At 37.4% G+C, this 16,590-nt stretch overlaps 1 protein-coding gene and 1 non-coding gene across 2 annotated transcripts in view; one reads left to right on the top strand and one right to left on the bottom strand.

Annotated features, from left to right (window-relative positions):
- EXOC6B (exocyst complex component 6B) overlaps window positions 1–16,590 on the top strand; it is a 710,495-nt gene that overhangs the window by 62,724 nt on the left and 631,181 nt on the right. The gene's annotated exons all lie outside the window — the stretch shown is intronic.
- LOC111550630 lies at window positions 5,295–5,359 on the bottom strand. Its single transcript, XR_002734127.1, has one exon. It is a non-coding gene; the product is annotated as a small nucleolar RNA SNORD78 (small nucleolar RNA).

The following is a 16,590-nucleotide window of genomic DNA, read 5'->3' as shown; positions in this document are numbered from 1 at the left end:
TTACGTTCTCTTCCCATTTTTCCTCTTCAGGATTCTAACCTTGTATGCCTCTAATTTAAGGTACCAGGGTTCTCTAAAACTGTCAAAAGCTGATTTTCCTGCCTTTTGGTCTTGGCTTTATGCTTGTTCCCTTTACTGGGAACTTCAGCGTCTTGAATGCAGATTTGGTATTTACCTTGAGGGAGAAAAAGTGACTGAAGAATATTAGCTGACCCATTCTTGCTATTTCCCTCTTCCCAGTGTTTTGTTCCCTTAATTTCTGGTTGCCGGAGCAGTTCTGTTTTTTGTTTTTGTCTTCATTTTTTTGAGATAGAATCTTGCTCTGTCACCCAGGCTCGAGTGCAATGGCACAGTCTCGGCTCACTGCAACTTCCACCTCCCAGGAACGATTCTCCCACCTCAGCCTCCCCAGTAGCTGCGATTACGGGCACTCGCCGTCATGCCTGGCTAAGTTTTGTATTTTAGTAGAGAGGGGGCTTTCACCATGTTAGCCAGGCTGGTCTTGAACTCCTGACCTCAGCTGATCCGCCCACCTCAGCCTCCCAAAGTGCTGGGATTATAGGCATTAGCCACCGCGCCTGACTACCTGAGCAGTTCTGTTAGTCAGTCAGGAAAGAATATCATAAACAGGTATGCAGAAGACCTGGAGAGGCATTCGTTTATTTTTATTTCAAATTTTTTTGAGAGAGAGGGTGTTGCTCTGTTGCCCTGGTTGGAGTGTACTGGAGCTTACTATAGTCTTGAACTCTTGGTCTAAAGCTATCCTCCTGCCTCAGCCTTCCAAGTAGCTGGGACTACAGGTATGTGCCACCATGCCCAGCTAATTTTTTAAAAAGTTTTCTTCCTAAATGGAAGGGACCTTATCAAGTAAAAAAAAAAATTATATATATATATATTTGTAGTGATGAGGTCTCACCATGTTGCTCAGGCTGGTAATGAACTCTTGGGCTCAAGTAATCCTCCCACCTTGGCTTCCCAAAGCGCTTGGATTATAGGTGTGAGCCACCATACCTGGCTGGGAGTATCACTTTAGATTGGAGCAGAAGAAAGGAGAATTTCAAGAAAGAGATTTACAGACAAAGGGATTCCAGCCAGGAAGGAATGACATTATTAGTAGACAATCTGGCTTAAAAGTGAAGAATATTTGTATAGTTAAAATAATGCAAATGTTATTTGTTTGCAAACATAAAGTATGGGCCATCTATGAAAAACAATTAGGATTATAGAACAGAATATATGTGTTTATCAACTTTATCAGTGTAAAATTCATTTCCACAGTTGGGGAAAGTAAGGAAAAGATATAAATAGAAAGTAAGGGGGCCAGGCACTGTGGCTCATGCATGTCATCCCTGCACTTTGGGAGGCCGAGGAGGATTGGTTGAGCCCAGGAGTTTGAGACCAACCTGCGTAACATAGTGAGACCCCATCTCTACAAAAAATGAAAAAATTAGCTGGGTGTGGTGGCACATGCCTATAGTCTCAGCTGCTCTGCAGGCTGAGGTGGGAGGATTGCTTGAGCCTGGGAGGTCAGGGCTACAGTGAGCTGTGATCACGCCACTGCACTCCAGCCTGGGCAACAGAGTGAGACTCTGTCTCATGCTTCATTTTGCATAGTTGGGAATCAAGATAATCTGTTGTTAGTAATACAAGGAACAAAAGCATAACTGTATTATTTATATTACAAAAGCAATCTTTAGAAAAACGAAAAGGGGTATATAAGTATTGAGAGGAGAGGAAAAAGAATGATATGGTATGATGAGGTAATTTTTGATCAATTATAATAGGAAATAGACAATATCTAAATGGATAAAGGGAAAATGGCAGTATTATCTTTTTAAGACAAGGGCTCACTCTATTGCCCATGCTGGAGTGCAGTAGTACAGTCACAGCTTGCTGGAGCCTTGACCTCCTGGGCTCAAGCGATCCTCCTTACCTCAGCCTCCCGAGTAGCTGGGACTATAGGCGTGCCACCACACCTGGCTAATTTTTGTATTTTTTGTAGAGAAAAGGTTTCACCATGTTGCCCAGTTTGGTCTCAAAGTCCTGGGCTCAAGCAATCTGCCTGACTTGGCTTCTCAAGCTGCTGGGTTTACAGGTGTGAGCCACTGTGCCCAGTCAATATTATATTATTTGAAGATATGGGCTTACTTCTCAAAAATTAAAAATAGAAACATTTATAAAAGTTCAGATTGGGCCAGGTGTGGTGGCTTATGCCTGTAATCCCAGCACTTTGGGAGGCTGAGGCAGGGCAGATTGTTTGAGGTAGAAGTTTGAGACCAACCTGGCCAAAATGGTGAAACCCTATCTCTACCAAAAAATACAAAAATTACCTGGGCATGGTGGCATGTGCCTGTAGTCCCAGCTACTTGGGGGGCTGAGATAGGAGGATCACTTGAGTCTGGGAGGTGTGCAGTGAGCCAAGATCATACCACTGCACTCCAGCAGCCTGGGTGCCAGAGTAAGACCCTGTCAAAAAAAAAAAAAAAAGAAAGAAAGAACACGTTCCAATTGACTGTCTCTGGAAAACAGGAATGGAAATTCAAGAAGCTCAAACAACTCCTTGAGCAGGATAAACATAAACAACAAAACAACACCAAGCTACTATACAAAGGAATGACAACAATTGCTCTAAATACAGGAAGGGGGAAATGGAAGTATACTCAATTAATTATAAAGAAAACAGGAAAAGAGGAAATAATTTATGTTAACACAATTACCTATATGACTAGGTTTAACTCGGTTATCTTGCTGTTTGTTTTTTGTTTGTCTCATCTTTTTTTTTCCCCTTTATTTCTCATTTCATATTCTCCTTAACTGAATTAGAACAACTAAATATTTTTAAAGATTCCATTGTTAGGTATACCTTCTTAGTGTTTTTTGTTTTGTTTGTTTTTAGTGGTTACTTTAGGGTTTACAGTATGCATCTTTAAGTTATTGCAATGTGTTTTCAAATGCTATTATACATCTTTATGTGTAACATACAATCCTTAAAACAATATATTTTTATTTCACCCATTGATCTTTGAATTATCGTTAATTACATTTTACTTATACACGTGTTTTGAATTCCATAGTTCATTGTCATTATTTTTGCTTTGAACAATAAGCAATCTTTTTTTAAAAGAAATTTTAAAATAATAAACATATTTTATATGTTCCTATATATTTACCAGTTTATTTGCTCCTTATGCTTTTGTGAAGATCCAGATTTTGAACAGATTTTATATTATATGTGCCTGAGGAACTTACTTTAACAGTTTTTATAGTACAGGTCTGCTGACAACAAATTTTCTAAGATTTTGCTTTGTTGATAGATATGTTTGCTGGGTATAAAATTCTTGATTTACAATTTTTTTTCCTTTAGCACTTTACAGATATTTTTCCATTGTCTTCTTCGTTATATAATTTGGATGAGAAGTCTATAGTCATTCTTTCTTTGTGTTTTGTGTGTTATTTTCTTCCCTCTGCTTTTGCTGTTAAGGTTTATTTTTCTTTATTCGTGTTTGTTAGCAACTCCAAGAAGCCTTTTCTTACTAATCCATTTCTGTACTGAACATTCCTTTATTTTTCATTGCTATATCACCTAAGTGTAACAGATTTAAATGTTGTATTACTTTATACACAGGTTTTTTCTTCTTTTCTTTCTTTTTTTTGAGACGGAGTCTCACTCTGTTACCAGGCTGGAGTGCAGTGGCACCATCTTGGCTCACTGCAACCTCTGCCTCCCCAGTTCAAGCAATTCTGCTGCCTCAGCCTCCCAAGTGGCTGGGACTACAGGCACATGCCACCACGCCCAGCTAATTTTTGTATTTTTTGTAAAGATAGGGTTTTACCATGTTGGCTAGGATGGTGTTGATCTCTTGACTTTGTGATCTGCCTGCCTCAGCCTCCCAAAGTGCTGGGATTACAGGCATGAGCCACCATGCCTGGCTTTTTCTCTTTTTCTCAAATTTGAGATGAGCAGTATGTTGCGCAGGGTGATCTTGAACTCCTGGGCTCAAGAGAACCTCTGACCTCAGCCTCCTGAGTAGCTGGGATTACAGGCATGTGCTACCATCCTTAGCCACTGAACAGTTTTATAATTACTTTTCATTGTGGTTTCTTATTTCCTTATAATTATAGTATGGGCACCCTCAAAGGAAGATACTCTTTTCTTTTTTTTTTTAGTAAGTTCTCAGTAAATAGATACTAAATGAGCCTATGGCAGGAAAATGCCCAAACCGTATAACATAGCCAATATTGTTAAATTTCTGAGAAAACAGTGTCCATTTAATTTGCTGAGGCCATTTATTTTATTAATAGTCAAATCTCTCTTGCCCTTTAAAAGTCTACTTTAGTTTGGTTCATTTTGAACATTAGAAAACAAAGATGATGCTACTTTCCCTTTTTAAATGAATAATCAAGTTACACTATAGATTGGAGAGCTAGAATGTGGTGGTGATATTTCATAACTTTGGGAGAGTGCCCTAAATATAACACTTCGGAGAAGTAATTTATTGGTAAGCAACTTTGTTTCTTCAGTGATGATTGGGGTCATAGTAGATCATCACTTTGTTGAGTTTAGAGTTCACCTGTATAGAATATCAGATTCTCTAAAGAAGTTACATAGCCCAAACAAGACTCATCTATTGATAATGGAAGAGTAATGAAAATGTACAGGAGGCCTCAGGTAGATATCTAATAAATTTTAATCATACGTCTTTTATTTTATTTATTTATTTTTTGAGACAGTCTTGCTCTTCACCCAGGTTGCAGTGCAGTGGCACAATCTTGGCTTACTGCAACCTCCTCCTCCTGGGTTCAAGTGATTCTCCTGCCTCAGCCTCTTGAGTAGCTGGGATAATAGGTGCACACCACCATGCCCAGCTAATTTTTGTATTTTTAGTAGAGACGGGGTTTCGCTGTGTTGGCCAGGCTGTTCCTGAACTCCTGACCTCAGGGGATTCACTCGTCTCAGCCTCCGAAAGGGTTGGGATTACAGGCATGAGCCCCTCTGCCTGGCATCATATGTCATTTTTGAGAGAAGTGAAATTTGCTTTCCACCATTACCCATTGTAATTTCTTAATTCCTTGTATTGAACTAATGCAGTTTTAGTGGTCTCTGTTTTCAGAAAGGTGTCTCTTAACATGTTAAGCTTTATCTTAAAATATTTGTATTGTTGGTTTAGTTTTTCCTCAACTTTTATGATTTGAGTTTTGTTATCACTTATGTTAAATTTTATTTTGATTGCTCTAGGACCATTTTTTCAAATAAATTCATGTAGATCAAGGTTGTTTCAGGTCTTTTTTTTTTCTTCTTCAATGTTAACTTTGTCTACATGCTCATTTCAGGTCAGACATTTGATGAACATTATTACGTGTTTCAGGTTTTAGTCTTACCATTCATAGTATTAAAAATAAAATCAACTTAGTATTATTTATGTAGTTTAACATATAGTTGATTTCTTGATCTAAGTAGAAAGTAAAATTATTGAATAGAGTGAACACTAAGATGACTTCATGTAGAGACAGTTGAAAAAGTGAGGTCTTACTCTAAGTCTATGACTGTCACTAAACTAACGCTGTCTTAAAACCTAGAAGGTTATGTATCAAAGCTTACTCTATGATATGCCAGGGCAGTCTGATGGGAGTATGATCCAGATCATTGGTTCTGGATGCTAACATTTGGAAATGATTTTTTTGGTGGAGCATCTATGACCTTGGAACTATGAATTATCTTAAAATTTCTTTTCAAGAGAAGAAGCATTTGAGAGGAAGGGTAAATAAAATATTTTGTTTATAATTTGCTATAACAATGATTTAATACAGTTTAATATTAAACAGCTCTGGAGACCTAAAATTTATCTCAGTTGGTTTTCACTGGTGTTTCTCTCTGACACATGGTGTGAATCAACTGTCCTTCCAACTTGAAAGAGCAGAGAGTTCACTGACGTAACTCCCTTGTTCTGGGAATTGTTTCCATTGTGCCTTCAAAAGGTAGGGACATGAAAAGCTTTGGCTTGTGGCAAATTCTCTCCAAGTTGGACACAGTTGGGGGGCTGAATATTGGCTTAAGGAAGTGAGGTTGGTGGCTTTTTCTATTTCCTGGACTTTTTCTAAAGAATCAATATTAACTGTTTCAAGTCTCTACTTGACGTTATGTGATTAACAGTCTTCGCTGTTAAAATTGGAAACCAGCAAATCTCTGTTTAAATGTTGGTGCATGCCAGGGTTCTTCAGTTCTTCTTTCTTAGATTCTAGAGTTTTTTGGGTTTCTGCCCTTTCCCACAGTGGATTTTTTCTTTTGTGAAAATCTTTCTGTACCTACTTAACAAAGAGAAATATTGAAATGAAAAGCTGAAATGGCAAAGTCATTGTCCCAAAAGGTCTCACAAGACTGGAAAAATGGATCATTGTTAATAGTAGTAAATTGTAGATTCAGAGTATCAACTACCTGCATATAGCAATATAGAAAAGCACATGGAAAAATTTTATGACTCTGAGTTCAATATACAGCATGATATGACTGTCAAAACTGCATAAGCATTAGTATTAGGCTGTTAATGGGAGCTAAGTAACAAGGTTAAAGGAGATGGGCCTTATTTTTCTACTTTGACCATGCTTGATTTAAAAATTGTTAATATTTATAGAATGTTTTCTGTATGCCAGGCACTGTTCAGAATTCTAACATTATCTCATTTAATCTTCACACAGCAACTGTATGAAATGGTTCCTACCATTATCTGCATTTTGCTGATGTGGAAACTGAAATATACAGAGGTTTAATAAACTTGCCCAAGATCACACAACTATTAAGTGGCAGAACTAAGGCTCAAATCCTGAAAGTCTGTCTGTGAAGCCTGTGTTCTTGCCCACTGTGCTATACTGCCTTTGTTGTTACACTTAAAGAAAAGTGACTGCGGGAACATGTCCAGAGGGTAAAACTAGAATTGAAAGGCTGTTTATATGTAGAATAGTTGAATAATTTGAGATTGTTTAGTCTGGAGAAGGAAAAAAAGGGATCAAGGACTTGTTCTCTCTGGTCTTTTTAGGGCAAAAATAATTTAAATGGTGAAAATTATAGAAAGGTTAGTTTTAGTTTTGTATAAGAACTTTGCAACAGCTGTTGAAATGGGATTGGTTGCCTTGCAGTGAACTTCTTTTTACTAGAGATGTTCCAGCAGAACCTGGACTAGCATTTATGGACATAGCTGGAAAATCTGTTATGTCTGTGAAATTGGACTGGATCATCTCTGAGGTTCCTTTTTTCCCTGTACACTTCAGTGTTAAAGAGAGTTTATTAAAATGGGCTAGTCTATACTGTCCTCAAACAAATGCTTCTAGAAAAAACACACAAAATTGTTTCCTAATGGAAACATGGCACCTATGATATGAGAAGAGGGGGACCAGATTTATTTTTGTCTAAAATGTTTTTTTTTGTAAATAGCTTTATGATGTTTGTAGGGAGTTTTTTGTTTTGTTTTGTTTTTTTTGCGTATCTTGTTAGTGGACTAGGAAGCAAAAGAAAGTGGCTTACTTTTTCAGTTGACAAATCAAGTTATTTACTAATAGATCAGATGTTCCATCATAATAACCATTGAAGCTACTCTCTTCTTTCCCCTTCCCGTTTGAGGGATAATAAAATAGCATTAACTGATGGGTTCTGTAGTTGCAGTAGAAGGGATCTAGAAATCTGCTGCATCAATTCTTAAATTAAGAATTTCAGGATATCAAATGTATGTACCTTTTTTTTTTTTTTTTTTTTTGAGACAGAGTCTCACTTACTCTGTCACCCAAGCTGGAGTGCAGTGGTGCAAACATGGCTCACTGCAGCCTTGACCTGCAACGTTCAAGTGATCCTCCCTCCTCAGCCTCCTGAACAGCTGTACTACAGGCACACACCATGATGCTCAGCTCATTCTTACAATTTTTGTAGAGATTGGGATCTTGCCATGTTGCCTGGGCTGGTCACAAACTCCTTGGCTCAAGCAATCTTCCTGCCTCGGCCTCCCAAAGTGCTGGGATTACAAGCATGAGCTGCCGTGCCTGGCCCATATATATGTTTTAAAACCATTTTGATATCATGATTAATTACAAGAGGAAGTTAGAATATGGAAAAGATACTAAATTTTAAAAATTCTGACCAGTGGTCATTGCTTCTTGGGTTTGTGAGGGATCAATCCTGAGGAGTTTTCATTTCATTTGTCAACCTAAAAAAGGAACTCAGAGAGATAGGCTGTTTAGAACAAAAGAGTTTATTTGGTAATAGCAAAGGTTTGCAACCTAGGGTGTACATGCTATGAAAATCATAGGCCCACATGAGGAAAACTAGGACAAACTGGGAATTTTTAAAGACAAAGAGAAATTTAGACGAACTGCTTTGAAACAAAGCTCATTGATCTCAGGGACACATTGTAGGAGTTGGCACTAATTCATTTGGGGAGATAGCTGTTGCTGGGCAACTGTCCAGGTTTCAATATCTTATCTGAAATACTGTAGGCCAGAGGAAATTCCTGTGATAATCTCTGTTTGCTCTGTTTACAAGTACTAACAAGATGTCCAGGTATTTCAGGAATGCAAGGAAGAGAGTTTCTTTATGGCCTTCCCTGACTTCAATTTGGTTAAATTTTGACATAAGTGACTCCGTTTTGTTATAGTTAACCACTACATTATTAAGTATTTTTTTCATTTCAGATAATTATTGAAAATTAGACTTCTAGTTACACTGAATTTTTGTTGTTGTTTGGTTTTCATTTTAAATAGTATTTTATTGAGCGTCTACTATGAACCAGGTACTATTCTAGAGTCTTAAATGCATTTTATTTTTTCAGTTGGAAAAGCAATACATGTTTATTTAAGTAATAGATAAAGTAATACAGAAATAGAAAAAATTCAGAATTGCATCATCTAAACATTATATTAGTTTGCTGGCTTTCTTTCTGTCCTTGATTGTTTTCTATAGAATTGAATTAAAATATTTGGACATATTTAACTTTATATTGAATGTGTATATAGTTTTACATCTGTGTTTTTCACCTCACCTTCCTTCTTGCTCTCCTCTTCCTCTTCCTCTTCCATTTACTCATCTTCCTTTTCCTCTCCCTCATTCTGTTTCCTTCATTTTATTATCCTTTGTATAACTATGGCAACCTGGGAAAGGTCAGTGCTTCTATGTACTGGCAATGTGAGAAAGGTTGCTTCACGTGCAAAATGATGATAATAACTTCTGCTAGGATTATTTTTGGGGAATAAGTGAGTTAATGAATATAAAATGTTTAACAGGATTTGGCACATATTTTAAAAATGCTTACTTTTACTACTATTTTATAATTTTGGGCTGAATTTAACCTTCAATGGTCTGTATGATATTGCGGTAATAAAATAGCCCAGATTAAATTACTGGGTGGTCAAATAATTGGTCTTTGTTTTTGTGTGCTTTTCATGAGTTGTTATTGTAAATAACTTTTTTTTGGTGATGTTCTTGAGCTATCACTCTAAATTCAGAAATATATATCACAACCTTTTTCAGAACCATGATTAGGTATAAATCGACTTTGCTGTCCCACATGTTGTGTGGCTGGATTTCCCTGCAGACATCTATGATAATCATTTAATAGAATGCTTAATCCAGGCCAAAATAAAGTAATGAAAAATTGTGAAATACCAGGACATTTAGCATTGTCCTTTGTTCAACTCCCTATGACTCTACATTACAGTGTCTAGGTTTGGCATGGGACTGATGTTTATCATTATGATACAGAGTTCTTGGCTACTTTTATATTCTACCAAATATAAATCTTTAACAGACTCCACCTGACACCCCCCCCACCCCAGTTAAAAACGTCCCCCTTAGAAAAAGATTTTGCCAATAAAATGTTTCTCCCCTTTGAGAGTTAACTTTGTAATTTGGAGCATGTAACCATGATGTTTCAGAGCTGTCTAACTGTTTCCATTGTTGCAGCTTGATTGTCCATGGTTTAATCATCAGTAGTTAAGAAGTAAAGCAAAAAATGGCTCCAGGCTGCTCAGTACCGTAAAAAATTTCCACCTGGAAGCAATTTTTTCTAAAAGCCCGTAGGGACTGCTGTCACCCTCCCCCTTCTGTTGGCAACAAGGGCCAGAAACATCAGTTCTCTTCAGAACCAGGTCTTGTTGCAGTTTAATCATATTCCTTCTCCTAGCTTCCAGAGAAGGTTAGAGGAGAGCTAGGGAAATAACAAATTACTGCCAGACACTACTCTCCTTCTATAATAGATTTCCTTTAGCCTTCTAAATTTCTCCTTTTCTTCCTCTGTTTCTTTCTTTTTCTATTTAACATTTTAGCTGAAGTGCAAATTATTTGCACTGCTAAAACTTGAATTGACTTTTTGGTAAAAATATTTATTATTGAACTCTAGTGCTTCTCTTTGGGGAAAGTTGAAATGTTGAAACATTTTTGGGCACTGCTTTGGCTCTTCGTCACTTTATAATGCTTTCTCTGTGAGATACAGCCATTGTTCCAGGTGTAAACTCTCAGGGAACTCATGGTCTTATAGGGCAGATAGACATGTAAATAAGTCATTACTGTATAGAGTGTTCACTGTAGTACCCTTTCAAAAATATGAACAAATAAACATTTACAAAGTAAAAGGACATTAACTATACTTTCCACCAGTGAATATCTTTAGTAGTGGTGCCCATTCATTTCTAGGCCCATTATCCTAATGTAACTTCTGGATAATACTAGGCATTTGTTCAAGAACTTTGAGGCAAAACAAGATGACAGTACTCCTGGTGAAATTTACCTCAAACCACATACGGCTTCATACGTTCAAGACCAGTTCAAGTTTATACAGTGTCAAAGTGAGAGCCAGTTGGTGAATGATTATACCATGACTGTTAAGGAGTAACTCTTATCCTATATCCTTATCACACACTCCTTATCAAGGATAGGGCTAGGTGCTTCAATAGATTTTGTTTCATCCTTAAAAATATAGATTTTTAAATATATTCCTTATAAAACTAGACTATGGGCAGGCACAGTGGCTCATGCTCGTAATCTCAGCAGTTTTGGGGGGCTGAGGTGGGAGGATCGCTTGAGCCCAGAAGTTTGAGACCAACTGGGCAGCATAGTGAGACCCCATCTCTGCTAAAAAAAATTTAAAAAATTAGCTGCGTGTGGTGGTGCATGTCTGTAGTCCCAGCTACTTAGGAGGTGGAGGCTAGAAGATCCCTTAAGCCCAGAAATTTGAGGCTGTAAGTGAGTCATTATTGTGCCACTGTGCTCCAGCCTGGCAACAGAGTGAGATACTGTCTCTAAAAAAAAAAAAAAACTATTAAAAAATGAAATAAATAGAACTAGACTAATACATACTGCAACAGACTGTTATTGTATATTAAATTTGGCTGGGTATGGTGGCTCACACCCTGTATGCCAGCACTTTGGGAGGCGGAGGTGGTAGGATTGCTTGAGGCTAGGAGTTTGACAGCACCCTGGGCAGTGTAGCAAGATCTCATCTCTACCAAAACGAAAAAAAAAAAAAAGAAATTGGTCTCATTTGGGAAAAGATGCCTAATATCAGCAAGTAGGAGAAAAATAGTATTGAATTCGAATCTTTTAAGAATGGACTCATGGTCTTGTTTAGTGTAAATTCCTCCAGAGTATGCAAGCTTAAGCTCTTCATGGTTGCTTTGTTTTATGAATAGTTTCTTATGTTCTACCTTGTTGGTAAGAAGAGCAGCTTCTGAGCTGGGCATGGTGGCTCACACCTGTAATCCCAGTACTTTGGGAGGCCAAGGTGGGAGGATTGCTTGAGCCCAGGAGTTTGAGACCATCCCAGGCAACATAGTGAGACCTTTTCTCTACAAAAAAATGAGCTAGGCATGTTGGTTCCTGCCTGTAGTCCCAGCTACTCAGGAGGCTGAGGCAGGAGGATCGATTGAGCCTGGGACACAGAGTGAGAACCTGTCTCAAAACAAAAACAAAAACAAATCCTAAAAACTAAAAAGGTGAGGAGCTTCTGTATCAGGTTCTAGTAGTTGTATTAAGGAGAGATGTTTTAGGAAAGAGTTGACTTTTGAGCTGAACCTTGAGAGATGAGTAGGAATTTGCCAGAGAAGTGATGGTAAGGAGATTGCAGGCAGAGGGAATACATGCTACACTCAAGGAACTTCAAGTAGAGTTGTAGAGTGAATGTGGGGAGTATTCAGAGATTATACTGGACATGGAGGGGGTCTTACATACTATGCTGGGGACTTTGGACTTGATCCTGAAACAAGATCCTAAAGTTGTGTATATGTGTGTGTATTTCTGTCTTTCAATTTCCAAGTACAAGGTCTCATTTAAAAAATTACTGTCAAAGAAGTATTGAAGATGGATTGTTACAAATATAAGGGGAAAGTGATAAAAACAATGTTCAGAAGAGAGATGATAAGGACATGAGTCAAGGCAGTAGCTGGGGAGAATAGGGAGGGGAAAGAGCATAGAAGAGCCATTATGGAATTAGAAATGATAGGTCTTGGTGACTAGTTATGAGGAGGTGTGAGGTGAAGTAAGGTGTCAAGGTTAACATACATATTTCTAGTTTAGGTAACTCAGTGGCTGGTGTTATCTTCAATTGAGATGGTGAATACTAGGAGCGAAATGTGGGTTTGGGTAGAAAGTTAAATAATTTTTTTTTTTTTTTAAATTCAAGAGACATGCCCCTTGCCATATTATCTGGGCTGGGTTTGAACTCCTGGGTTCAAGAGATCCTCCCATTTCAGCCTCCCGAGTGACTGGGACTATAGGTACATGCCACCACGCCCAGCTGAGTAGTTTTTGACATGCACGGTTTGCGATTTCTTTGAGGATGAATGGTGGTTAGGTATTCAGGTTTATAGGACTTGACAGAGATATATCCTGGTATTATTGGTGGTATTATTGGTTTGGTAACCAGACTTGTTTACTACTAACAACTGAGGTATTGATGAGATCTCTGAGGGTGTATATATATATATATGAAGAGTGAGAAGAAATGGTCAAGGAGGTATTCAGGGGTAGAGGGAAAAAGAATTATTGAAGGAGACCGAGAATGGGGAGAACCAAGAAGGAGTGCAATAGAAGCCCCAGGAATAGAGATTTTAAAAAGAGGGGATAGTTTGTGGTGGAACATACAAAAGTGAAGTCAAGTAAATGATGAACTTAAAAGTGAATGTTTGATTTGACAATTAATAGTCTTTTATTGACTTTAGCAAGAATAGGTTCGTTGTGAGTGGTATAGGTAAGAAACAGATTACACTGGTTTGAAGAGCAAGTGTAATTTGAGGAAATGGAGGCAGTAAGTGTAGTGTGCTCTTTTAAGATCTTAACTGAGAAAAGGCAAGGGAGAGGGAGGGAGAGAGGGGGAGAGAGAGAGGGGAAAGAGGGGGGGGGGCGGGGAGAGAAAGAGAGAGAAAGGGAAGGGAAAGGATGCCAGAAGGAAATTTATCAGAAGAGAGATTTTCATTTAGTGTATTTTTTTTCTTTAAAATAATGGGCTGTGTTGTTTTGTTAAGATGGGGGCATGGTTTGAAAGAAATCAGCTTCCCCCCACCAAAGAAAATATTGATGGAATAACCTTCCTGGAGTGGAAGAGATACGAGATTTTGAGAACACAGGATTAGTCTTGCATTGAGATGCCCTATCTATTTCATAGAGATAAGAAGGAACAAATATCAGGGTAGACAGAGATATAGACAGACGTGTATTGGAATGCAAGAAGTTAATAATATTTTGTGCCTAGTAAGCCTGAAGTTTTTAAATGTAATACATGGCAATGCCATTTGTTGTGAAAGTTGTAGGATTGAGATTAGCATCTTAATGAGTATGGTTACAGTTTGGAAATGATGCTGTAGTAATGGAAGAATGAGCTGATAAAAGACATACCAAAAGTTTTCACGGGTCTAGGGGTCCATATATTTATATAATTAACTCCATCATAGCAAGGTTCTGCACGCTACCAAAGTTTAGCTATGAAGAGAAGGGATAAATAGGCAGCCAGTTCTAAATGTTTGCTAGATGTAACTGAGCAGAGATGGGGCTACTTTTGGTAAGGCTTATGGGTCTGTCTTTTTATTTTGAGGGTCACAACTTCATTACATCTTTTATCAATTCTGGGAATTTCTCAACTATTTTTTAAAAAAATTTACCTGTCTCTTATTTCTTACTAGAGCTCCCATTAAACTCATTGTATTCTCCATTCTCTTTAGTGTTTTCCATCTTTCGTCTTTCTGCATTTTGTATTTTTTATATATACACCTCCCAGTTAAGTATTTTCCTTTCCATTTCTTGTTTCAAATAACAGTTGTTATAGTTTTTATTCTAAAAGTTCTATATTTCATTTCCGGTTTATCTATTTGTAAACTAAAAATAAAATTTTAAGGTGCCCCCACCCATCTCATTGGACCCTTCCTCTCGGTCAAGGGCATTCCAGAGTTAACCTGAAAATCTAAGTCTGATGAGAAATATTTACAGTCTATTCTCCCTGCAGCCTGCTACTTGGAGGCTTCATCTGCATGATAAAACCTTGGTCTCTACAACCCTTTATTGTAACCCAGACATTCCTTTCTACTGATGATAACTCTTTCAGCCAGTTGCCAATCAGAAAAATTTTAAATCTACTTATGACCTGGAAGCCCTTCCCTGCTTCAAATTGTCCTGCCCTTCCAGATCAAACCAATCTAAATCTTATATGTGTTGATTGATGTATTATGTCTTTCTAAAATGTATAATAGCAAGCTGTACCTCAGCCACCTTGGGCACATGTCATCAGGACCTCCCGAGGCTATGTCACAGGCATGTTCTTAACCTTGGCAAAATAAACTTTGTAAGTTGACTGAGACCTGTCTCAGGTATTTTGGGTTCGTATATTCATTTTTGATAGTTTTTTTTTTCTTTTCTTGGTAATTCACTTTTTTATTTCTTTAAACATCTTACACATTTATTTTTAATGTATACATATTAATGTTTAAGCCATTGCAAGCCTGATTTTGCTATTTGTGTTTCTTCTGATTCTTGTTTTTATACTTTGTTTCCTTGTGTGTTTTATGATTGTTGATACTTAAGTTCCAGTTCTAAGGAGTATTATTTGTGAGAATTCCTAGAAGTATGGGTAAAGGTATATTTCTCTGGAGAAGATTTGCCTTTGCTTCAGTCAGTTATTTGAGGGTATTAACAACCATGCTGGGACTACTTTAAAAATAAGTTGTCAGTTGAGATTTCTCAGACCACAGAGTCTGAGTAGAGGCACTAATACCTCACAGAGTAGAGGCACTAATACTGATAGTATTAGTGTAGACCTCCCTTCTGTGAGAAGGCTGGCATGTGAGTTCAAATTATCATGGGAGTTTTCTCCTTCCCTCACCCAGAGCCAACACCAGATAGGCAAGTTTACTTGTAGTCTCCCTTTACGGGGAAGTGTTTTTCTATTTTATCTTTTACTAAGGATGTATCTTGGGGTATCTTGGCTTCATTCATTTGAAGGCCTCTGATTTGACTCCGCACCTTGTGTGGGCAATAGGCCATGTCTCTTTTTCTCTATATGGCTATAAAATAGAAGCATTAGGTCAGAGGTGATTAGAGAGATTAGGTTAGAGGTGGTTAGAGGTGATTAGGAGTTTGATAGTAGAAATGTTTTTCACAGTGTATCCAATCTTCCATACTGGTCATGGAGCTTCATCCTATTTTGCCTGCTTTGTTCTTTATTATGTTTTAGGATGGAAACTATTCTGATGCCTTTCATCCATCCTCTTTCATGTACTTAATTGCTTATAGAGTTAAAGAGTTTTAAATTGTGGTCACTTTTGGCCATGGGTTATCAGCAGACAACCGCTTATGGGTGAAATTGGGCCAGGAGTTGAATATGGTATTGTTAGGTCTGGTTCTTTCTCAGAAGAATTAGAAAAAGTGTGTGTGTGTGTGTGTGTGTGTATGTATGTATGTCTGTGTGTGTTTGAGGTATGTATATGTATATATATGTCTCCCACATATATAGCATATATACTATATATAATACATGCATTTATATACATAATATATACAACATATACATCTACACCTGAGGTTACTTACATTTATTAGGGTTTGATTCAGAGATTCTAGGAAACTTGCATGGTCTGTTTTGTTAAGTCCACATTAAATCTACATGCGTTAAGTGGATTATGACTATTCACTGCAGTGTTTCTACCATACTAGTGTTAACCATTAGTGGTTTGTCTTTCTTTGTTAATAGCTTAGTGATACCTATCACTGGAACCATAATGATAATTTTAAGTGGGGAGACCGAAGTGTTCCAACAATTATTCATTTTTCTTGTTTCTCTCAGTAGAATCATGTTTCAATAATTAATATACAGTCTCTTAATATTTACACATCTCTTCAGAGTAATTATTTAATTAAATATGTAGGGTGGTGCAAAAGTAGTTGCAGTTTTGCCATTTTTTTAATGGCAAAAATTAAAAGTAATGGCAAAACCGCTGTTACTTTTGCACCACCCTACTAATTAATATCTTTTGTAAAGAATCTGAAAGCGTTTTATCAACATGCCCTAGATTCAGACTAATTATGTTGATGATAGATACTAAGTTAGCTGGTCGTTTCATTTAGCTCCAACA

Source organism: Piliocolobus tephrosceles, chromosome 15, assembly GCF_002776525.5.
Source record: "Piliocolobus tephrosceles isolate RC106 chromosome 15, ASM277652v3, whole genome shotgun sequence".
Taxonomy (NCBI): Eukaryota; Metazoa; Chordata; class Mammalia; order Primates; family Cercopithecidae; genus Piliocolobus; species Piliocolobus tephrosceles.
Note: the sequence above shows the minus strand (reverse complement) of the source record. Positions and strands in the feature narration are given on the sequence as shown.